General features: G+C 36.2%; 1 long non-coding RNA gene across 2 annotated transcripts in view; it reads right to left on the reverse strand.

The window, feature by feature from the left end:
• LOC141571668 (uncharacterized) overlaps window positions 1–26,554 on the reverse strand; it is a 141,598-nt gene that overhangs the window by 45,293 nt on the left and 69,751 nt on the right. For both annotated transcript variants that reach the window (XR_016020299.1, XR_016020298.1), the window contains exon 2: window positions 2,609–2,829. This is a non-coding gene — a long non-coding RNA (uncharacterized LOC141571668). The remainder of the gene's footprint in view (window positions 1–2,608; window positions 2,830–26,554) is intronic.

The raw sequence follows: 26,554 nt of genomic DNA on the forward strand, positions 1-26,554 counted from the left end.
TGGATGCTGTATCTTGTCAAATGCTTTTTCTGCATCTATTGATATAATCATATGATTTTTGTCCTTTATTTTGTTTATGTGGTGTATCACATTGATGGATTTGTGGATGTTCAACCATCCTAGTGCCCTGGGGATGAACCTCACTTGGTCGTGATGTATAATCTTTTTAATGCCTTGTTGTATTAAATTTGCTAGAATTTTATTTAGGAATTTTGCATCAGTATTCATCAGAGATATTGGTCTTAATTTTCTTTTTTTGTGTTATTCTTACCAGGTTTTGGTAATGTTGGCCTCATAAAATGAGTTAGAGTATTGTCTCTTCTTCAATTTTTTGGAAGAGTTTGACTAGGACAGATATTGGGTCTTCTTTGAATGCTTGGTATAATTCACTAGTGAAGCCATCTGGTCCCGGACTTTTGCTTTTGGGGAGGTTTTGGATGACTGATTCAATTTCCTTACTGTTGATTCTGCCATAAGAAAATATGAAATAGTGCCATTTGCAACAACATGGATGGATCTTGAGATTATTATCCTAAGTGAAGTAAGTCAGACAGAAAATGTCGAGAACCATATGATTTCACTGACACGTGGGATATAAAACTGAAAGCAACAAATGAACAAGACAAACAAAGAAACAAAACTGATAGACATAGACAATAGTTTAGTGGTTACCAGAGGATAAGGGGGAGGGACGGTAGATGAGAGTAAATGGGATCAAATATATGGTAATGGAAAGGAAGGAGAATTGACTCTGGGTGGTGAATACACAATGTGATATATAGATGATACCTTACAGAATTATAAACATGAAAGCTATATAACTTTGCTAACCATTGTCACCCCGATAAACTTTAATTAAAATATATACATATATGTATACATATATATGAATATATACATATATATTCATGAAATGAATGCAAAGCTGATATGAAATTTTAAGAAAATATAAAACTTCAAACAACTGCAGGTTATTGTACTGGGATAGTTTGTGTTTATGTCTTTAGGGTCAACTGAGGTTGTGTATTTACATTCTGTGCTACTTGGAGAACAGGTTTGAGGAAACTGCCATATATATTTTATTCTTACATTCCTTTGAGCTTGATGCATATAAATTTATCTTTAAATTAGCTATTTATTAAACTTTGTATGATTTATCTCATAGTCTAACCTCCTGGTCTTTGCCTGGTCTTTTTGCTGTCTTCATAAAGGTAGGTTAAAAGCAAACATTTCAGTAATTCTTAAAGATTTGTAATTAAACTTGATGGACCCAGCTGACAAATTTAATCACTGTACTAGGGCATGGGATGAGTAGACCCCTTAAGGGAAGAGAATGCTGTCAGTAGGGAACCCCACAAGGCGCATGTTTATTTCTGGCTTTGCCACTCTGTGGAGCCATTCAGTCCCTCGTTTGCACCATGTGGAGAAGTCTTTAAAATACTGACACATGGAAATAACACTACATGAACTAAACCAGAGTCTCTGGGGAGGATATCCAGTCCTACGGTTTCTTAAAAGCTTCTGGATAATTCTAAAGTGCAGTCAGACTGAGATCAGTTGCCTTAGAGGGACTTGTTTCAACTCCTATAAATGAGTTAATACACTTTATATGCATTCTTCTTTCAAAAAGTGTCCAATTTCTCTGTCAAGCTCTTGAAGTATATGACAGTAAATTATGTTAGCCTTTATAGCCAACGGGTTGGGGACAATTCACAGAATTCAGAGGCACAGCACTCTAACACTTTACTAACTTAGTAACACATAAACGTGAATCTCCAAATCAAGAGACGGAAAGTATGTACCAACTCTGACTGATCATTCCACTGAGCAAAGAATTTATACATCAATAATTTCAAGGAGGCAGAAATCTACCAGGAACTGAAGTGATGAATCTGACGCTTCAAAAGAGAATAGACAGTGTTTTAAAGGAAATGAATTATGATAATACATAGAAACATTCCAGCATTTGAAAAGAGACTTAATTTCAATTAACTAGGGGAAAATAACATTAAGGACAAACTAAGAAACAAGGCAGATGGAATATTTTGACATTTTATGAGGGCTGTATTTATATAGTAAGCATTTGCCAATATAAGGCAGAAAGCTGAGATCACTAAGGCTCAAATTACCCTAAATCAATGCTCACAAACTTCGGTCCACAAGAATCATCTGGAAATATTGTTAAAATGCAGATTTTAATGAAGTCGGGTGAGGCCTGAGATTCTGCATTTCTAACAAGCTCCCAGGGGATGTGGAAGTGGCAGTCAAAAAATTATACTTCGAATTGCAAGGCAAACTATTCCTCTGTAAAGTTGTCACTAATAACTAACGCAGATAACAGTCATTTTTAAAATTCAAAGTGCATTATGTGAATTGGCAGAGACATTTGCTATATTTACAGCTTTGTGTAATGCCAGGTGTCTCCACACACACAGGGTCCGTCTAAATGGCTGACTGCTAGATAAAGAGAGGTGTGAAAAATAAAACAAAAAACAGGCTCTAATTTTTGACAGAGATGTCAGCACCATGACCACAGATAAGTTCTGGATGAAAATAGGAAAAATATGGAATTATGTTTTCTTAACCATGAAAGACAGAAATCACTTACCACTAACACAGACACGGGCCAAGGGTGTGCTGGAGCCAGTTGCTACCACTGAGGAGAGCCGACTGTGTGCATCTCTTCCCAGCACCAGGTCTGTGTAGAGTCATGTCAAGTTGGTAGCTTAAGGCATCAGCAAGGGCTGCGAATCAGGGCCTTTTGTTGTTTTCCCCAGAGTGGGTTTACCAGCATATCGTGGCATGTGGTTTCTGGCTTACCACGCAATTCTGGAACAAAAGAAACACGAACCTAATGTGAAACAGTAAGAAATACAATGGCCTTGGGGATCTTCATGATTTAAAAAGAACAGGAAGCTTAAGGAGACAGTCTTCTCATCTGAATGGTGAAAATGTTGGAGAATAAACCAAAGTATGGGACAAAAGGAAGAAAACAAAAGTAACAAATGGATCAAAGTCTAAATATTAAATAATGATATAATGTTAACGTTTTCTTTGGAGCAGTGGTTCACAAGCATTTGGTCTCAGGACTACTTGAAGGCCTTAAAAATTACTGAATACTCCAATGAGCATTTATTTATGTGATAACATCAATTGATGTTGACCGTATTTGAAATTAAAATAGGAGTATTTTTAACTTTTTATGTGTTAAGCTACTTACCAACAACAGTAATAAACCCATGAGATGTTCATGTTATTTAAGAACAATACGTACATTTTCCAAAACAAATGTAACAAAGATAATTGAATTGTTTTGCAAATCTGCCTTAATAAAGACAGCTGGAGCCTCCCATTTGTTTTTGGATTCATTCTGTTGCCATCTATTGTTTTGGTTGAAGTATATGAAGGAAACCTGGCCATACACAGCTAAGTAGTGGAAGAAATATTTTAATAACCTTTTTAGATGATTGTAGATATTTTTCTTTCATTCTTCACCAAAACGTGACAAGTGATAGTTTCAGACCCAACCTGGCACCTATTCTTTAAGAAACCATATCGATGACCTTTTTGTACTGTTATATTAAAATATTCAGTCCATCTTACAGGTTAAATGGATCTTTTACTCATTGCATCGGTCATTTGTAAAATATTGTTTCACTGAGTTATACAGAGCTTCCAAACATTGTCATTTCATTATGCAGAATCAACAAAATCATTCATTAAAATCACTCCTGATCTTATCCGAAAAGTCAGTAAGAACTGGAAAGCAGTCAAGCTCATGGTGGCAAATACAAGTTTTTTAAAAAATTCTTATTTTCACTTTAAAGCTCAAATACATCCACTGGAAGATATTATAAGTGATTTTCCTGGAAGTCATAGTCTCACTTCATTCTTTTTTGGGAAACTGTCAACCGTAAGTCTCAATATCATAGTTTTGTCAGTTTTTCTTTCAGGAAAAGATGAATTTCAATTAAAAAAGAAGCTAGTTTAGCTCACAGCACAGTGTTTTTCCTCAAGACAAACTGGGAACTTTGGCGTGGCAGCAGAAATGTTGTAGGAGACACCCTCCTCCCCCAATTTTATCATACACAATATTTAAAAGACATGTACTCAAGTGTCAGTATTTAATAAACTTTATAATATTTACTGCTTTATAAAGGAAATTCCTAAGTGAAACTGATTTATTTGACTTTTTTATTTTATTGCAAGTATATGGTAGTGAAAAATACAGTGACTTCTAGGACAGTTTGATGCCACTGCCTTGAGGAGTGCTAAAGTGCCAGCAGTTGTCTCCACTATTGTTTTGCACCATCAGTGTAAGTGTCGACATAATAAATAAAATAAAATAAAAAGAAAAAAGGAAAATAATGTCTCTATAGTATTGTGAAAAGTTTTTGACCCCATAATGCCACTGAAATAGTCTCAGGACCCCCAGGAATCCGCAGCTACACTTAGAAGACCACCTCTCTACAGTACTGAACCAGCCCGGGATTTTTAGTACAATCATCGTAATATGTCATTGCATTTGCTTACACTTTTGTTATAGTATTTTGTAGGTTAGGAAGGGTCTTCATGCATATTATCTTGCTTTAATTACAGTGTAATAATATAAAGTTTCCAGCTAATTGTTCTAGTAAATAATAGCAATGCAAAAAAACTGAAATAAAATGTCCAGAAGTACAGGGAGGCTAAAGATAAATTAGCTCTTCTGCTATGTCAGAAAGACAGACTTTAAAATATTAGTGCTGTTGTTCCTTGAATATTTCCATTAGGTGTAATAAGACATCTTTCTGGAAGTTTCCGTCACCTTTCTCCGTATTATTTAATAAAACACTCTTTGCTACAGCCTCAATACATTATACCATGTTCTGTCTGTCCTTATTAACTAATAGAATAATTTTTATTTAACTATATAACATGCCTCTATATACCTGAGAATTATCATGCCTCCCTTTAGTGTTGTTTTCTCTGTCCATCAGAGCCAACTCCTAAACTCCACTCAAATTTTCAGAACTCTGTGAGCTTTGCAAATTGTGAATTTTGTGGTGAATGCATATATACATTTCCCTGATTAATCTGTATATGCCAAGTTTTCAGTTAGAAATTCACCTTGGAAAATATAAAATTGCCATATAATTGTTAAGGGCTTTGGTGAGAAGTTGTAAAATAATAATATCACATTGTAGAAAAACTTGAGTCCTTAATAGTATAAAATTAAAAGAAAAACAGTATCTGATTTTTCACAGTTATTTTATTGTGTGTGTGTATATATATATATATATATATATATATATATATATATAATTATACATGGGTACATCTAAATAAACATGTGTGAAACTTAGTTATAAACTAAGTATGAATGACTGTGTATAAATTATCTGTAAATAATATATGAAGGCATATATACATTAAATGTTTACATACTGTATACATTAATGCACGACCTATGTGTATGAATGATTGTGTTGCCTGTTGGAATTTTCAAGCATTTTTTATATCAGAAACAACTTGTTAGCCAAGCTTAAGTTTGTGTGTTTCTTTTTCTAAATAATATTTTATTTGCTCATGTTTATTTGAAATTACTCAACTCTGTACCTATACTGTCATTTGATTTCCTCCAAAATACTGAGACAGGATGTGGAAGTTAACATTTTCCCCATCTTTATTATCAGGAAATCAAACTTTATTCAAGGTAGCAGAATCATAGTTTAAAATATTTTCCCAGACTCCTCTGCAGCTAAAAGTGCCCATATAATATGAATATGACCTATGGCCATTAAGATGTGAGTCTAAGTCTGTTGGGGATTTCTGGAAAAGTTTGGATTGCTTCTCTAGGCTTGGCTATTTTTCATTGCCTCTTTCTCCTTCTTCCTGCCTGATATATGGATGTTTTAACTGAAGGCCTAGCAGTTATCTATAACATGAGGGAAAACCACAGGAACACAGTGATCTTGACCTCTACATTCTTGGGCCACTCTATCTGCTCTGGATTATCCTTTCAGTTCTTATGTGATTAAAACATTAAGCTTTTTCTGTTGTTGTTGTTACATGCTTCCAAATTATTTCCTAAATGACATAGCAGTTAAGTATTCTGAATTTATTTTTATAGATAAGGAAATTGAGACAAATTTATTTTACAGCTATGTAATTGGTACATGGCAATTGTCAAATGGGAGTAATTTTTAAAAAGAGGAAAAATCAGCCCAGTACACTTGGAAGACACAAAAAGCTCATCTAATAAATATGTGATATAATGTGAGGGAATTTGTTAATCTTAAATCCGATTTGGATTTAAAAGTTTTACGAAACTTTCCTGCTCTCCTTTCCCTTGCCTTTTTAAAAAGGTAGAATTACTGACACATCTAGGACATAAAAATAGTCGGTTATGTATGTGTTGGTAACTTTCCATCAATATTTCTGACCACTCTTCTCTTAGAACACTTGGCCTTCTTCATACTCACCATAAACTTGTATGTCTTTGAGAATTTTTTTATGCAGTTCTTTCTTATGTTTCAAAATCTTATGCATTAACATGACTTAGTTTAAACATCACTTCCTTGGGGAAAGCTTTACAGTTCTCCCTCAGCTTTTAAACCTTTGTTATAGAAGCTATCTCCATATGTTTCTTTTATATTAATTGCGTAGGTGTTGTGAAATAACTATAGAGTTTCATTACACATCTGAAAAACCTTGGGCTTTTTAGATGTGTAATGAAACTAATTATTTCACAACACCAATGCTAACACACATCTAGCACACAGAAGAAGTTTAAAAATGTTTATAATGTTTTAATGGGGGGAAAATCAGAATCAAGGATTGAAAATAATACTGTTTTCACAGTCTTTCACTTGCTTCTAAATTACAGGTCATGAAATAAATTTAGAGGGTCATGGTTAGCACTTTACAAAATGAAATAGAATGTAACAGAATAGAAATATCAAACAATATCATATAATAATTTTTGTCAATGAATATATTCATTCACTTATTCACTCAACAAGTATTTATTAAGCACCTACTATGTTCTTATACTCACTTATGTTTGCATATATATACTGAGTCATATAAAATGCACTTTATTTGTGGTTTCACTGGCATTTATTTCAAATATCTGAGACCACTTCCTGTCAAACCTATCTTTAGGTGAGAATTACATCCCCTGCCCATTAGACACTGGGTTTGGTCACATGATTTGACTTGGTCTATTAAATATGAGGGAAAATGTATGTGATTTTCCAAGCAGAAAATTTAAAAGCACTTCTGCCCTTTTGCCTCTGCCAAAAATTTGATAATATCCTGATAGAAAATGACCCATCAGCTTGGCTATTTAAGTGAAAATGGCATAAAATAGAACTATAATTAACCCCCAGTGAACATATAATAGCAGCAATAAACAAAGCTTAAAAAAAAAAAAAGACAGAAACTTGAGAGTCATTTGCTACCACAACCTCACTAACTATTATCTGCTAGACAGATACCGAAGAACTTGATTTGAGGAGAAAACAGTATGAGTGTGAGCGCATGAAGGAAAAAGTAGGAATCTTATTCCCAGGGTGTGGGACAAAGGGGTTCAGACAAAGAAAAACCGATATAGAGAATAAGGTATATATAAATACAAATATGTGTGTTAGGGTGTGACAAGTTTTCACAAAGGAATATTGTCATCACCAATGTTAATTATGGGTATGTGAAAATAATCTGAGAAGAAAAAAATTCTAAAATTAGTATCTGTTTGCACATAAAAATTCAAAATAAAGTTATTTATATAAATATTTTAACATATTTGACTACTTATCTTTCTGCACAACAGAAATATGTCAGAATAAGTGTTGTTTTATTTGATTACCAAAATAAACTATGAACACATGTATTCATAGCTTCTGGCGTGCACTGCCTGTTCTTATGGGTAAAATATAAGAAAATAAATTATAAGGAATAACTCAGCTCTGAAGGCTTCCCCTCAATACACAAAAACCTGTTATTTCTTCTCCATTGAAACTAGTCATATATGTCTATTTAAAAGGTTTACTAGGCCAACTTTTTTCAATCTAACAGTCTCCGAATTTGGCCTGATATAAAAATTCAGTTAATAAAATTTAAAGCAGCCTCATTTTCATCCCTTTTTTAAACCCAACTATGTCTTAGAAATCTGGCCGAGGCTGTCAAATTGAACTATTGAACTTAGGGCAGTAACAGTCCCTCCCCAGGTAAGAGATTCAAATCATTTTCACAGTTAATTTCCTGCTCCCAGATGGAGAACAAATCTAATCAGGTTTGCTTCATTCTTCAGATGAACAGGAAAATGTCAGTTGCATACTCAAAAAGGAAAAAGAAAATCTCAGGGTATGTAGTGTCTAATCTACATCACAGCAAACAAAGAAAGTGATTCTGAAATTGAATGTATTGGGTCAATTTTGAATCTGAAAGCAAATCTGAATTGAACCTAGACAAATCTCCAAATTTACTTCCAACCTAGTTCTATTCAAAAATTGTGCCTGTTTACACCAGGAATATATACATATTGCCTTCAAAATCATTCAACTTACAAGGCAAAAACATGATTTCTGGTCCTAAGAAGGACTCTGAGTAAGGTGTCCAAGCTATGAAATGAGGTTAGAACCTTCAAAGCCCTAAGTATGGTAGGGAAATTTGATTCTTTATTGACTATAGCTTAAAAATAAGATAGGATGAGTTAACATTTGAATCACAGAATAATTGGACTATAGAAAAAATAAACTAAATATTATTGTTCTTAATTTAAGAGCTGCTGGTTTCTATATAAAAGGTTGCTGCTATGTACCTGTTAGAAAAGATTCACATCTGCTGACAGACATTGAGTACCTACATCTCGCAATCGTGTTCTTTCTTGGTAACTAAAGCATTCTCAACAAAAAAGCAGGTATATCATTAGATCTTCATGAAGCAAGTTAACACAGCTGGGCTCCTCTCAATTTACCCTACCACATATGGCTGTGCAGAGCTTCCAGTGCAAAGCAAAGCAGTAGGTTACATTCTAAAATGGCACACATTTTCCTAAGGAACCTCTTTAACTCAATCTCTGTTTGAAGGACAAATTACCCCCAAAGTCAATAACACAAAGAAATTTTTTTCTGAAGAATTTCAACGGACTTGATAATACTAAGGTTCATTTTTTCCTATGAATACAATGCAGGAAAACAGGTATGCTTTTAATTGAAAGAAAATTAGAAAAGACCTTTAGAGTTTAAATGAGGATTTCATTTACCCTTTGTTGTAAATGTCAGTTCAAGTTGTGGGATTCCAGTTTATTGTTTAAAGTAAGTCTGTTTGTCTTAATCCATTGCTTAATCCAAAGCATGCCCGGACAGTTAAAGGTAAACTATGTCTACTGAGCAGAATATTCAAAATCATTAACATAAAAATTGATAGCTTAAAAAGAAGACATCAGGGATCTATTACCTTTTCTGAAACACAGATGCTGCTCAGTCAAAACAAGGTAAGTTTAAAGCATGACCATGAGCCATAAATCATCACAAGTACTTCTGCTGGAGCAAGAATATCAGAGCAGAGAGATGGAAACTAACTTAGCATTCTTGAGAACCTCATTCTGTGCTAGGTAGGGGGTGAAGCAATTTTTGGCTGCAAAATCTCATTTGGTCCTTATTGCAACCTCCATTATACCAAATTCTGAGAGAGTTCCTATGTGCATATGTATTTTGCTCTAATCATTCAGTAGAACTTTTTTAAATTCAGTTCTTGATCTGCACATAACCTACAACACTCTCTACCTCAGGCTTACTGGTGATTAAGGAAGGACTGAAAGGAATGAAGCTGTATGGGTTGCTCTTTCACTTTTCCTCTATATCATTTATATCATAGGTGGTTGGCTAATGTAGGAAAGTAACACGAGTAAGAAAAGATAGGGCAGCATTTTGTTGTTAGTGTTCACAGAACACCATTGACTTCTTTCTGCATTTGAAGCAAGTTCTGGTTCAAACAGAAAGCATAGCCCCCCTTTCAGTACCCCCTCTCCCACTTTCAGTGCCCCCTCTTACTCAGTTGGTGATGTAACATGCTTCCTTGGAATTGCCTTGAGTCTCTGAACTTGTATGCATCCTAAAAGTCCACAAGAATTTTGTGCTCATGGGACAACATAAATAGTCTACATGAATGGGTTAACAAGGAATGGTGGATAAACATATTGCAAGAAATGTATCTCTTCTACTGATGAATGTGCTCTGTTGTGCCATAGGACTCCACTTACAAAACAACAAACACAAACACCTGAAACCTATGTAACTTTACTGGCAGTTGTCACCCCAGAAACCTATGTAACTTTACTGGCAGTTGTCACCCCAATTTTTTTTAATTAAAAAAATATACATTCTTTCCAGAAAATGATGAGTAGAGCAGGGAGTAAGGTTCAGAATCAGGGGCCGGCCTGGTCGCTCAGGTGGTTAGAGCTCCATGCTCCTAACACCGAAGGCTGCCGGTTCGATTCCCACATGGGCCAGTGGGCTCTCAACCACAAGGTTGCCAGTTCAATTCCTCAAGTCCCACAAAGGATGGTGGGCAGCGCCCCCTACAACTAAGATTGAACACGGTACCTTGAGCTGAGCTGCTGCTGAGCTCCTGAAAGGCTCAGTTAGTTAGAGCAAGTCCTCTCAACCACAAGGTTGCCAGTTCGGCTCCCTGCGCCCCCTGCAACTAGTAACAGCAACTGGACCTGGAGCTGAGCTGTGCCCTCCACAACTAAGATTGAAAGGACAATAACTTGAAAAAAGTCCTGGAAGTATACACTGTTCCCCAATGAAGTCCTGTTCCCTTTCCCCAATAAAATCTTTTAAAAAAAAAAGAAAGTTCAGAATCACACCTTATACTTTATGATCTAATTTTAAAACGTTTTAACCCTTCAATTCTACTTTTCAATATTAGAGTTGGGTACATCACTGTATTTTTAAGACCTTTAAATGTGTCATTCACCATAATAATTTTCTAAAATGCATGTGGAATCAGTGTCCAAAACTCATGGAAGAGCCAGGATTAGAACTCAGAACTGTTTGCTTTCCTTTATGCCACTTGCCCCTGAAATATGCTGTAAAATCAACAACAAACCAATAATGGACAAGGAATTCTGAATCATTTATGAAGATCAGTGGATATGCTATCTTTGAACAGATTATGACTCAATTGATTGGTTGTCATTTAGTTAATTTAGTAATTTAAAAATTATCTTCCTGTTGTCTACTCCTATTGCAGTAATGTTAATCAGTACAATATCCATATAGTCAATTTTCCCCCACACTGTCACCACTTCCTCCCTGGTGAGGCACTAACTGGAGAAAAATGACTAACATTTTTAGGGATCACTACCCACAGTACTTCAATAAGTACAAAATATTTTCCCTGATTCTGAAAGTAGCAATGAGATGGAGTCATAGTAGGGAAAAAATGCCTCTATGGTTGCTCTTCAGGGATGGTTGTAAACCTTTCACCTTGCAAATATAACACTAAATTAAAAAAAAAAAAAAAAAAAAAAAAGTCACTTATGGAAATTGGAACACTGAATACCTATTATTTAGAACTCTATGAATGTAAGCAGTACACAAATGTAAAAAAATAAAAAAGATACTTATTTTCTATATAAAATCTAAGTAGATCTCAAGTCATTTTATTCTTTCTTCAACTAATGACAACTGTTACAAATAGCACATGAAAATATGTAACTTAGTGAACACATGAAAATGGATTTGCGTTTCCAATGGAGAGTTAGATCTAACAGGAGGAAATGAGATAGGTCACATAATAAAAGTAATGAGAAGATTCAGGAATCAAAAAGTACACGGACCACTGTCACAATTCAAAACTTCAATCATTGGTTCCCATGGCCACCTTGGAACAGGTGGAGTATCTCTGCCATTTCCACTCCTCATGCTCCTACTTAGGGACAAAATCCTTGGAACTAAACAGCTAAAGTAAAACTAAAAGCCAACTGTATCAATCAGGGTTCTCTGTAGAAAGATTAATAGAATATGTGATTTATGTTAAGGATTTGGCTCACGTAATTATGAGAGCTAGGAAATTCAAAATCTGTAGGGCAGACCAGCAGGCTGGAAACCCAGGCAAGAATTGATGTTGCCATCTTGAGTCTGAAATCTGTGGGGCAGGTTTGCAGGCTGCAGACTTAGGCAGAATTTCTATAGAATAGTCTGGCAGTACAATTCCTTTTTTAAAAAGGAAAACCCAAGTTTTTGCTCTAAAGTACTTCAAATGATTGGCTGAAGCTCACAAACATTATTGAGGGTAAGCTGCTTTACTTAAGGTCAACTGATTGTAGATGTTAATCACATCCACAAAATACCTTAACAGCAACACCTAGATTTGTGTTTGATTAAATTACTAGCCAAGTAGAAACATAAAATTAACCACCACATCATCTTAAAAGTAAAACGTTTATATTTTTCCAGTCCAGATGGCAGAGTAGGTAAACATTGTGCTTGCCTCCTCTCACAACCACATCAAAATTACAACTGAACTACAGAACAACCATCATTGAGACTCCACTGAATTCTAGCTGAACTGAAGTCCTACCTCTAAGGACATACAAAAGAAGCCACCTCAAGACTGGTAGGTGGGGCAAAGACACAGAAAGAGCTCGTCCATCTCACACCCATGTGTGACTATTAAAAATCACTAGGGATATCTTGGCTATAGATGTCCCTCCAGAGGAACAAGGGATCTCAGCTCCACATCAGGCTCCCTAGCCAAGGGTTCCAGAGCCAGAGAAAGAAGTCCCCATATCTTCTGGCTGTGAAAACCAGTGGAGACTGTGGCTGAGTGAGACGATAGCGACTGGAGTTCCAGGCACTCCTCTTAAAGGGTCCATGCATGGACTTACTCACTGACAGACTCACGTACTCTGGGCTCCAGTGCCGGGGAAGAATTTTGAAAGGTGCCAGGGACATACAGAGAGCAACTGAGTTGTCTGGCTTCAGAGCAAGAGTTGGTGTGGCTGCTTTCTCCCAGACAAAAGTGCTGGCAAATACATTGTTTTTGTTATTGTTGTTGTTGAGCCCATTCCCAGAGTACAGATGCAGACACTCCCATATTTGAGTCTCCATTAACCTAGCTAGCATGTTCATTCACATTCCCCCTCCTCCGGTGATTCCCTGAGACCCCACACCACCAAAATTTCAGGCACTTTCAGTGAATTTTCTGTATAGCCTGTCTTGGCTCATGCTGTAGACTTTCCTAAAATTGCGTAAATGTTCACAAAACCCAAACAAGTAGCATCTGGCTTCAGCTTCTTCTGTACCACTTGCTGAGCAACCGTAAGCCTGGCCATAGCAGAAGCCGGCCTCAGTTCGCTGCATGACCTCTTGAGTTACCTCCAAGTCCAGCGTGAATGGTGGCCATCTGCAGATTGCATTGTGGCTCATGCCAGGTGGTCCTGGGCAGGGTACAGGCTGAAGCTCAATTTGGCCTGTAGTATGGCCTCTCTCAGGAGGCCCCAGGGTTGGCATGCCCAGTGGTCAGCTTCAGACTGAGCTGAAGGATCACCTGGCCACTTCCAAGGACGACACACCCAAAGGGCAGAATGGGGAGGCACCAAAGCCCTTGAAAGTGAATCCTACTCTGTAGGATCAGCCCCTGCATAACAGCTCTTCCACTGCAGTCATGGCCCATGCTCACAACCAATCAGCCTAAGGGCCAGTACCTTTCACTGACATGCAAACAGCAACCAAGGCTTAAGTACAACAGTAGGACACATACAATCCACACAAAGGGCACTCTTGGAGCACGAGGATCAGGTGACCTAGGAGAATATGTCACTAGGCTCCAAAGGACACCTACTACATAAGGCCACTCTGCTATGACCAAACGGCACAGCAGTTCTACCTAATACACAGAAACAACACAGGGAGGCAGCCAAAATGGGAAGACAAAGAAACATGTCCCAAATAAAAGAACAGAACGAAACTCCAAAACTTCAAATAAGTTTTCAATTCCTTGCTTTTTCTCTTCTCTTTTGGTACCCCTATGATGTGAATATTAGTATGCCTGACGAAATAACTAAACAAAATGGAGACGAGAAATCTATCAGATGTGGAGTTCAAAACACTGGTTGTAAAGATGCTCAATGATCTCAGGGAAAACTTCAACAAAGAGACAGGAAACGTAAAAATGAAGCTAGAAAACATACAAAACAACCAGTCAGAAGTGAACAATACAATAATTGAAATGAAGAAATTGGAGAGAATCAACAGATTATATGAAACAGAGGATCAAATCAGCGACTCGGAAGATAAGGTAGCATAAAACACCCAATCAGAAGAGCAAAAAAGAAAAAAAGAATTACAAAAAGAGGATAGTTTAAGGGGCCTCTGGGACAACATCAGGCATACTAATATTCACATCATATGCGTACCAGAAGGAGAAGAGAAAAAACAAGGAATTAAAAACTTATTTGAAGAAATAATGATGGAAAATTTCCCTAACCTGGTGAAGGAAATAGACATACAAGCTCAGGAAGAACATACAGTTCCAAACAAGATGAACCCAAAGAGGCCCACCTCAAGACACATCATAATTGAAATGATAAAGTTTAAAGCCAATGAAAGAACCTTAAAAGCAGCAAGAGAAAAGCAGTTAGTTACCTACATGGGAGCTCCCACAAGAGTGTCAGCTGAGTTCTCAACAGAAACTTTGCAGGCCATAAAGTATTGGCACGAAATATTCAAAGTGATGAAAAGCACGGTCCTACAACCAAGATTACTGTACCCAGCAAAGCTATCATTTAGAATCGAAGGACAAATAGATTCCCAAACAAGAAAAAGCTAAAGGAATTCATCACCACCAAACCAGTATTACAAAGAATCTTAGAGGGACTTCTTTAAGATGAAAACAAAAAACAAACAAACAAACAAACAAAAGATAAAAAATATAAATAATAAAATGGGAATAATTACATATCTATCAACAATTACTTTAAATGTACATGACTAAATGTTCCGATTAAAAGAGAGGGTGGCTGAATGGATAAGAAAACAAGATCCTTACATCTCCTGCCTACAAGAGACACACTTTAGATTAAAAGACACACACACTGAAAGTAAAATGGTGGAAAAAGATATTCCATGAAAATGGAAACAAAGAGCTGAGGTAGCAATACTTACACCAGACACAAAAAGACTTTAAAGCAAAGGCTATAACAAGAAACAAAGGAGGACTCAGTAATCCCACTTCTGAGTATTTATCTGAAGAAACCCAAAATGTTGCTTCAAAGGGACATGTGCATCCATATGGTCACTAGGGCATTGTTTACAATGGCCAAGATGTGAAGGCAACTTGGGTGGCTGTCAATGGATAAATAGATAAAGAAGAAGTAGTGCATATATACAACGGAGGGTTATTCAGCCATGGAAGGGAATGGGTTCTTGACATTTGTGGTGGCATGGATTGACCTGGAGGGTGTTGCACTGAGTGGAGTATGTCAGGCAGAGAAAGACAGACGCAATGTGATTTTGCTTATATGTGGAATCTAAAGGAAAAAATAAATAAATAAAACAGAAACAAATTCACAGATACTGAGAAATTTTGAAGGTTGCCCATTGGGAGGGGGTTTGGAGAGTTGGGTGAAAAAGGGGGAAGGGATTAAGAAGTACAAATTGGTTGTTACACAGTAGTCATGGGGATGTGGAGTATAGCATAAGGAATATAGTCAATAATATGGTAATAACTACGTAAAGTGCCAGGTGGGTACTAGTCAGGGGAATCACTTGTTAAATTATATAAATATCTAACCTCTATGCTGTACCCCTGAAATTAATATAAAGTAATACTGAATGTCAAGGGTAATTCAAAAATTTTAAAAGGGGGGATAAAGTTGAAGGGGAATGAGAGGTTGAAATTTCCAGGTATAAAACAAGTTAAGTCATGGGGATGTAATGTACAGCTTAGGGAATGTAGTCAATATTATGATAGCATGGTATGGTGTCAGATAGTTGTTGGACTTATCATGGTGATCATTTCTTTAAGTATATAAATGCTGAATAAGTAGGGTGGACAGCTACTTATTCAAAACTAATATAATATTGCATGTTAGCTGTATTTTACTAAAAATCTTTTTAAAAGTTTATTGTTTATGATAATAATATGCCAGCCCTAGAATTGGGACTGCATAGCTGTAGGAATCAAGACAGAACTAGGGAGTCCCACTACACCTAGTTCTTTTTTCAGATTCAACATGCTCTTTCAATGAAACAATGAAAATCAATTAGCACATTACATGAAATTTAGTAAATGCAAAAAGTATGAACCAATACTTGGCCATCTTATATTTGGGGCAGCCTTTGGGATGTCCAGGCAATAATACTGAGTTGGATAAATGGCTCTAAAACTCATACCAAGATGTTAATTTAGCCAGTTAAACCAGCTTCCTCCAAGACTTGCTGTATATTATGGAATATGGAAAGGATAATTTTGTTACAATGAAAGAATAACAGAGCCAAACTATATACAAAAGCAGAGATGACATTATTTTGTGCTGGGGATATAAAGTGGAATGTACAAGAAAAGGACAAAATTGGGAGACTATTAGGAAGACTTCGCAATCTTCACCCCTCCTCTCCCCCACCTCTCATATTCATTAGCTCAAAGAATGGGGCCTCACCTCCCTCAAATCTGTCTATCTCCTCTACCACTTCTGGGATAATTCCAAAGCAAAAAGTCCCCATGTCATTCCCAGTTTAAAACCCACCAATTACTATCCATAAATTCTCTTTCAAACTTCATAATATGAAGCCTATGTCTGTCAGACCCTGGCCTACTTACATGGCCAAATTTCCAGCCATTTCTCCCACCTTTTGGATGGTTTCAGGTCCATTTTAGGAACATGTGGTACTGGAACTGTCCAAGCCACCAAACAGCTTCTCAGCATTCCATAGAGACTGTGTGTAGAACGAGTCTGTAGACTCTGCAAGGTCACGAATTACCTTTCTCATTCATTGTTCTCTCTAGTACCTGGTACTAGGAGGGGCTCAATACATAATAATACATATTTTTGCAAACATTCCTTGTCTTTTTTGCCTCTGGTCCTTTGAACATCCTTGTTTGTTTGTTTGGTTGTTCGTTTGTTTGGCTATCCCAATGCCCCACTAAAGTTAAACGGTTTAGGATAGAAGCAATCTCTTTGTATCTTTGGTGCCTAGTTCAGTACAAGGCACATACAGGTGTATCATAATATCTGTCCTCCCCTTCAGATGCCAAATTCTTTAAGCAGCATAGAGAAGCATTTTTATTCCATCTTTATTCCTTTCACAGTGTCATTAGCAAACTACTTTATACTTAGTTTCCTCAATAAATTCTTGCTGAATTCAGTGATAGAACTGTAAACCCCTATAATCATTTAAATAGGGAAATTATATTCCAAGTGTTACAAAATGGGTATAAATGAACCATGTGTGTTGATTATATGTGGGGACTGAATATGCTGTAAATTGCACATGGTAGCAAGAACACAACTGTACTGTGTTACTCAGTCTGAGTCATGTAAAACTAATACACTAGCAATAAATGTTAGTTAAACATTCAGTTAACAACTTGCTTGTCCTTTTGAAAGTGAGAATGGTTTGAAGGGGATTACATGGGTCTCTTAAAAGCACTTTCCTGGTTAATTTAAATAGGTATTTTTTTTCCTCTCCATTATTTTTTTTCAAGTGTACAGAGGCCAGCAAAATTACTCTATTGATCTCAAAATTGGCTCTTTCACTCCAAGAAGAGAGTAAAGTCTCTTTGAGTAGTATTAGAGGGGTCCACCTGCACACACACATAATCTCTAGTGCTTTCTTTCAGAAAGCTTTGGGTCCTCTGCTCTTTGACCAGAATTCTAGATATGTTTCATATCTTCTAATATGGTTGAACACACACACACACACACACACACACACACACACACACACACACACACACACACTTCCAAAGCTTCTATGATGTAGATCATAGTTATTCCAGCACATTTGTTTGGGGATGGTTTCAGGTCCACTTCACAATCATTTTAGGAACATGTGGTACTGGACCTGTCCAAACCACCAAACAGCGTCTCAGCATTCCATAGAGACTGTGTGTAGAACGAGTCTGTAGACTCTGCAAGGTCAGGAATTACCTGTGTCATTCATTGTTCTCTCTAGTGCCTGGTACTAGGAGGGGCTCAATAAACACTTGTTCACTAGGAAAAGGGGAGCTGAAAGTGTACATGCTCCCTAGTAATATCAGTCACTCTCAAAATACTTACAAGAATAAAGGTTATGGCACTTAGTCACAAACAAAACGAAATAAAACAAAACAAATATTATGTTTGCATGAATCCTTCAACAGGTAAGGATTATTCAGAGGAAGGAAGTGGGATGCATTAACAGTCAGTGTATGACAACAGAATCCCAGTACAATGTACCTGATGTTAGTTGGAGCAAAACGAACAGAAAGAAAACCCATACAGTGACAGACACTTTAGTGCATCAATTCTAAAATACATATTTTTCTATAATTTAATATCTCCAAAATATGAAATAATTTTAAAATCAACAATTTTCATTGAAATCAACAAGATCTAAAAAAATAAAAGGTTATTGTTCCTGATTACCTAAGTACAGCAAGAAAGAAAGCCTCTGAAAACCTTGCTTCAAAGTCAGTATATAGGGAAGTAATTTTATAGATATTTGAGGAGACAGAACCCCTCTCACAATAAGCAACAAAAATTCTAAGAACGGTAAGAAGTTTCAAGCACTCTAACATGTGAATTTTCGTCAAATAGGATGTTTGCTATGAACAAGAAGAAAAGGAGCCCTGCAGTTCTCCTTGAGAAACACACCAGTGTCTTCTCTCAGTATCCTACCTTTAACTCAGGGATAGGTAGAATTTTCCAGCTTTGGCAAAGTGTTACAAGAACAGGGGATTCAAAATATAGTTTTTCACATCGTATTGTCATTCTCAACCAGGTGGCAGGAATGATGCACATGCCATTGCCTGCACAAAAACAAATGTGGTTGTGGCTGTTCATATTGTCATTTTAACAGAGTTATGTTAATACTACAGGTGTTACTTTTAATTACCATTTAAAATGACTTTAAGTATTACATTGTGATTCTGCACTGAAATGAAAGTTCTGTGTTGAGAAAGGCACAAAACCCATACAGCAGGACATACATTTAATAGTCTAGATACAAATTTCCATCCTAAAAGGAATGAATGCAAATATTTATTTTCTTGGACAGCAAAAACAAAGTATCTTATTGAAGCTAAAAAAGAAAGACTCTACAAGAAGATAAAGATGTTATCTTTTCCTTCTATTGACTATTACATGCCAAGCAAGAAAGAGCCAGCAACAAATTTTGCAGGACAGGTGTCAATAACTTGTGAGAAAATCTCAGAGACTATAGTGTAGCACTTTTTAAAGAAACACTGCATCACTGATGCGCTTGATGTTACAGAGGACAGAATTTTGTGACAAAACACAGACAGATATCAGTAACTCCAGGTTTAAAAGGGATGCAGAAAAGTTGCACTGTAAATGTGAAATTATTTTAGAATATGCTAAGCAATTTATTTCACCAATTTAAAAGTATACACAAATATGATGAATGGTAAAATATCTGTAACAAAAACATCGTTCAATAAGCATAGATAAAAATTCTAAGAGATAAAATTTGATGTCACAGTTAAATGAGAAATTTGTGTTTTTCTTTCTTTGTGAGTCATAATGGCATCTTACATTAATAAACTTACATTCTATTTTATATTAATGGGGCTGGATACTGAACTATTTGGAAAATCTTGGAGGTGAGGCGGGATAGATGTGTTCATCAAAAATACAGAATCTAACCTTGGTGATAAGAAGAAAGATGAATAAATTAGAAAAAGACGTTAAGAAGAAGTGTTCCATGTGACCTAAAAAAAACAAAATCATTGTCATTAATATAGTTAAATAAACAGTATAAGCTGGTCTCCAAAGCATTTCCAAGTTTGCAGTTCAGTCTTAGAGGTGTTTACTCTTGCCTGAAAAACTGCCTGAGAGAGTGTGTCCGTCTCCTCAGCAGAACATTGGAGGAGACACATGAGCCAAAGAGGGGAGAAGTGAGTGCTCACTCAGGCAACTGGATTATCTCAAGCAGCCCTGTTGCCTCTTGGAGTGGTAGAAGTTGCAGCCATATTGTGATTCTTTTCACGTTTTAAAAAATTTTTATTAAATGTATTGGGGTGACACTGGTTAGTAAAATTATATAGGTTTCAAGGGTACATTTCTATAGTACGTTATCTATATATTGCATTGTGTGTTCACCACCCAGAGTCAGTTCTCCTTCCATCACCATATATTTTATGGCATCTCTTGCTGTTCTGTCCAAGCACTCAGCCCAGGGATGGTACTGGATTTGCATAAGAATGGACTTCATCTGACGCTGGCTATGGTATGTGGCTGGTTGAACCCTTCATCTTAAAGAGGTAGAATATGTCCATTGCCGTGGTTTTGGATCTCATCCAATACCTGGAACAGAATTTCACTGTGCTACAAAATTAACTGAGACAGACTTTCCTGATGTGACATTTTTCATTTTCTTCTAGGTTGCCACACCTCTGGGAATCAGTCTAGCTCTAAACGACTAGGCAATGAGGCTTTAATTTCTTCCTCAGGGAAACTAATGTACAGTCTAATAGACTGTTAGGAAATTGTCTTTGATATTCAGCCTACATTTTCTTTTCCCTAAATGCATCCCGTTACTACATACCAAACATTTTTTCTTTCTCCTTTATAACCTACAGATTCTTGTCTAGGAGCATTTCAATTTGGCCAAGCTTTATAAATTGAATTGTTTTTTTCTTTGTTTCTACTGGAAGTCAAACTTTCTTGTTTCTCATTTACTTGCTTGATGTTTTGCAAATTCCCTTGCTGCTGGCTGTTACTAAGATAGGCAAAAGACTAGCATTTAGTAAGGATGGGCTGACCAGTCAAGCATAGAAAATAGTATTGTCTTCTTATTTGGAAGGCAAAAATTCAGTTAATATGATGTTGGCTGTATAGTACAATTCCAATTTATTTTTAACCAGGCAGCCCACTATCTAGATGTTTTCCATCTACATATAGGTTTTAAAATTTGACATCATTCACATTATCTTCCCCCAAATCATACTTTGATTTCTTTTACAGTTTTTGTCTTATATTATTGTTTTGTGTTCCTGCATGTCTTTTAATAGATCCAGTTTACCAATAAACAACAAACAAATATACAACTTAGTGAAATTTTATGGTACAAATAGTTTGTAAAGAAAAAAATGCACTCTAAAATAAATATCACTAATCTTAAAGCTTCTTAATAATGGAAAGCTTCTGTTTTCTATTATTTTTTGGTAGTAAATATACCAAAAATTTATATAACACTTTTTAATATCAACAATCACTTTCACATCTATTACCTTAGTTAATCTGGATCTTAACTCTGTGATTGATTTCCATGATTTCTTTGAGCCCTAAGAGTTAGTAAGTGGCCATGCTGCTGACATTCACACACACACACACACACACACACACACACACACACCCTCTCTCTCTCTCTCAATCTCTCTCTCTCTCTCTCTCTCTCTCTCTCTCTCTCTCTCTCTCTCTCTCTCTCTCTCTCTCTCTCTCCTGGCAACAACTAAAGTGTTCTTTTCATTATATCTCACTTTCTAGTAACACATTAAATATCATTTATGGGAAACTAAACTTGAATTTTGGACACTATAAATAATGTAATATAGTAAAGTATGCTTAGATTTTAGTTATCCTCTAAAACTGAAATGGGGGGGGGAGTAATGAAAAAGACATATCTACTGAAGGGAAAAAAAAGGGGGGAGGAATTTTGTTATATGTTGTTAATGGACCCACATTCTCTCCAGAATCTTATTAAGGAGAGGACAATTTTGAAAAATCTGCCCCCTACTAAATAATATTGTAAGGTGTCAAAGATAAATGTATGTTGGTAACTGGAGGATGCTAATCTGACTTAAGTCTAGGAAAAGTGCCATGCAATGAGTAGTTTTCTCTGTGAGTATATAACTTTGTTTGAAATATCGACAGTAGCACTCACATTGCAAGGCTTCTCACCACCTGTTCCCTACTGTCATCACCTTTGTTGCACAGCAGTGGGTAAGAACACTGGAGGCAAGATCCTATAGACCACATTCCCCAGAATTAAAGTAGCATCTTACAACCTGATGAAGTACCAGGGTCCTTTAGAGAAGAGCTTTCCTTCTGCTTTCATTTGTTCTACTTGCCTTGGAGGACAGTAAATAGGGGAAGAATCTACGCAATCGAGTCATTCAGTTTAATGAAAAACAAAAGAAAGCACATTTATCACCTCCCTCTTTCTGTTCCTGTAGATACTGTCACATTTTGATGATGACTGACTGCCTCATCCCTGTTTGGGGAACTATGAGAATTTTGTAAAAAAATAAATAAAATTCATTCTATTACAATTTTGATGCTTTTTTGACATCTTAAATGAATGTACATTATAAATTCTGATCTTGAGTATGAGAATGAATAAATAAAATGTATAATGATGGCACTTAACTTACAAAAACTCAACTGTATGCGTCAGAGGAAAGAAAGAATGAGAAAGGGAAGGAGAATTAATAGCTTTGCTGACCTTTCAGTTCATCACAGTGATCGGAATATGGAGACCTAGCTATGCCTTTCTCTGAGTTTTGGCTCACTGACCTAACGCCTCTCATAGCAAGAGCATGTCTCCGTGCCAAATGTTATAATAAAGTTTTACACCTCTTTACCCTACCTGTCCAATCAGCTATGACTCCATTTGCAGCAAAATTCCTCCAAAGAGTGGCTTATACACACCCTTTCAATGTCTTTCCTCAAATTCTATTTTTTAATATCTTACTTTGAATGAATTTGAGGCTTGCTTATAGAAAAGATTTAAGAATAATACAAACAGGTCCTGTATACCCTTCATCCAGATTCCCTAATTGTCACCTTATTATCATTTGCACTATTGTTTCTCTCTCTTACTCTCATATACACATACAAAATTATTTGAAGTGTCCCTTAACACCTAAATATTTCAGTGTGTGTTTCCTAGAAATAAGATTTGTCTCTTACATAGTGTTATGTGCCACTGAGTCAGTTCTGGCTCCTAGTGAGACTATGAATGAGTGACATCCACAATATCCTCTCTTCAACAGCCCTGCTCAGCTCCTGCTGACTCACGCCTATGGCTTCTTTCATGGAGTCAATCATCTCATACTTGGTTTTCTCCTTTTCCTGTTGCTTTCTGTTTTTCCTAGCATCACTGTCTTTTCCAAAGAATCCTGTCTTCTCATGATGTGCCCCAAATAGAACAGATTCAGTTTTGTCATGTTTGCCCCCAGTGATGGTTCAGGCTTATTTAGCATGAGGACCCACTTGTTCATCTTCCTGGCAATCCAGGGTATCCATGGCCCTCTCCTCCAACACTGTATTTCAAATGAAATATCAGCCTTCTTCACCATCCAACTTTCACATCCGTACATAGTAACCAGGAATACAAGAGTGTGGATGATCTTAGCCTTGGTCTCTAATGACACATCCTCGCTGTTGGTGATCTTTCCTAATTCTGCCATTGCTGCCCAGGAAATCAGTCTTCTCCTTATGCCCTGGCTACAGTCTCCATTTGAATTAACGACTGAACCAAGTTAGGTAAAAGCTTTAACAATTTCAATGCCCTCATTATCTATGTTAAAGTTGTATATTTCTTCTGTAGTCATAATTTTTGTCTTCTTGAGGTTCAAAAGTCCTGCTTTGGTACCTTCTTCTTTCATTTTCATCAGATGTTGTTTCAAATCATTGCTACTTTCTGCCAGTAAGATGGTGTCATCTGCACATCTTAAATCACTGATATCTCTACCACCAATTTTTACTCATCCTTCCTCTGAGTCTAGTCCAGTTTCTTGTGTGATATATTCTGCATACAGATTAAACAAATAAAGAGATAAAATGCACCCTTTTCTGACACCCTGGCCTACAGGAAACCATTCTGTCTCTCCATAATCGGGTCTGACAGTGGCTTCCTGTCCACAAGATTATGTGCATCAGGACAATCAAGTGCTGCTGAGACACGTCCACTTCTCTCAGATCAACCCAAAGCTTTCTATGATCCAGGCAGTCAAAGGCTTCCCTGTTGTCTGTAAAACATAGACTAACCTTCTGAAATTCTTTGGAGCACTATAGTATCCAAAGAAAGTTCACAACTACAGTCTAATTATCAAAATCAGAAAATCAAAATTTGCCTTCTAGAGTAAATACTAATAATTGTGGTCAATAATCCAGTGGGATTTCTCTTTTTTTTTTTTTTTTGTTTTGTAATCTCAGTTTCCAATTTTCTGTTGCTAATGGTTTTGGAAAAGTAATTGGTTTTTGTATATTGATCTTTTATCCTGCAACCATCCTAACCTAATTTATTAGCCCTAATATGCTTTTTGTAAATGCCATCATCTTTTTACATAGATAATAATTTTATCTTTGAATAAAAACAGTTTTGCTTAATCTTTTCCAAATTGGATGCATTTTAATTTTTTTCTTACCTTATTGCACTGACTAGAACCTCCAGTACAGTGTTGAATAAAAATGTTGAGAGTGCATATTCTTGCCTTGTTCTAGTTCTTAGGGGAAAAGCAGTCTTTCACCATTAAGTGTGATGTTAGCTGTAGCTTTTCTGTAGACACCCTTTTTCGGTAGATGGAAATTCCCTTCTTTAATGGGATAAATTGTGGCCCCGTAAAAGATAGGTTTATGTTCAAATCCTTGGGACCCAAGAATATTATCCTATTTAAAAAACAAACAAACAAACAGTCCTTAAAAATGTAATTAAAGATCTTGAGATAAGAGTATTATGGATTAATCAGTTGAGCACTAAACTCAATAATAAGTGTTTTATAAGACAGAAAAGAAGACACAGACACATAGAAGAGAAGCAATGTGAAGAAGGAGGAAGACAATGGATGATGAAACAAGAAAGCCAAGGAACATCAGTAGCCACCAGAAGCTGGAAGAGACAGGAAAGGATTCTCCCTTACAGCCTCCAGAGTGACTGCAGTCCTGCTGACACCTTGATTTTAGACTTCTGACCTTCAGAACGGTGGGATAATAAATTTCTGTTGTGTTAAGCCACGCAGTTTGTGATGATTGGTTATAGCAGTCAAAGGAAACTAACACTCTTTCTACACCTACTTTGCTGAGAGTGTTTTGTTTTTTTTAATCATGAATGGATATAGAGTTTATCAAAGGTGTTTTTCTCCAACTGTTTTTGTTCCCCCTTCAAGTTTGTCAATGTGCATCACACTGATAGACTGCATTGAGTGATTTTCAAATGTTAAACCGAACTTTTATTCCTGGGACAAAGCCCATTTGGTCAGGATGCGTTCCCTGTTTTCCTGTACTGTTGAACTCAATTTGCTAAAATTTTGTTCAGCATTTTTGCATCTATGTTTATAAGGAGTATTGGTTTGTAATTTTCTTGTACTGTCTTTGGTTTTGGGATCAGAGTAATGCTGGCTTCATAGAATGAGTTTGAAGTATTCCCTCCTTTTAAGTATCTGGAAGTGTATAGAACTTTCAGATTTTTTCAGTACTTTTTCTCTAAATATCGGTAGAATTGACCAGTGCAGGCATCTGTGCCTTGCATTTTCTCTGTGGGAAAGTTTTTAACTAAAATTTAAAATTTTAAATAGATGTAGGGCTAGTCACATCAGCTATTTCTTCTTGACAGAGCTTTGGTAGTTTTCATCTTTCAAAAAAATTTTCCGTTTCACCTGAATTGTTGAATTTATTTCCATAAAGCCTTCCATAATAGCCCTTTATCATCCCTTTAATAATGTACAATCTGTAATGATATTACCGCTCTCATTCCTGCAATTGGTAATTTGTGACTTCTGCCTTTTCTGCTTGATCAGTCTGGCTACAAGATGATCAGTTTATTGATATCAAAGAAACAGACATCGATTCAATTGCATAAATTATATAAATGTCTAACCATTATGCTGTACACCTGAAACTAATATAAAATACTGAATGTCAACTGTAACTGAAAATAATAAATAATTTTAAAAAATTGATCAGTGGTGACAGCTTCATCTCTGTATTGAAAAGTTCCCCATCAAATTTCACTTATGAATGACCACTGTGTAAATAGTTTATTTCATTGGAGATCACAAAACTGCTATTTTTCTACTTCTATTATTCTTTCTGCACAAATTAGCTGAAAAGCTTATGCACTGAAGAATTTACCTACTAATGCTATTTAGTATTTACCCTGAAATACAGGTTTTCCTGTAAAGGTAGCATAACCGCTTATTTTATTTTAATGACCAATTTTCAGGATACTAAGTGGGTGTTCTGGCCACATCCAAAAAGGTACAATAATTTTTGTCTCTCTGTTTTTGGTTGGTTTGTTTCATTATCATAATTAATCAGGACTTTTCATATATGTAATATATTTTAAATAGCTTGCAGACATTACTCACCTTGATGAATAGCTATCTCCATACTTTT

Source organism: Rhinolophus sinicus, chromosome 2 (assembly GCF_057876585.1).
Source record: "Rhinolophus sinicus isolate RSI-liver-muscle chromosome 2, RSI-T2T, whole genome shotgun sequence".
NCBI classification, from domain to species: Eukaryota; Metazoa; Chordata; class Mammalia; order Chiroptera; family Rhinolophidae; genus Rhinolophus; species Rhinolophus sinicus.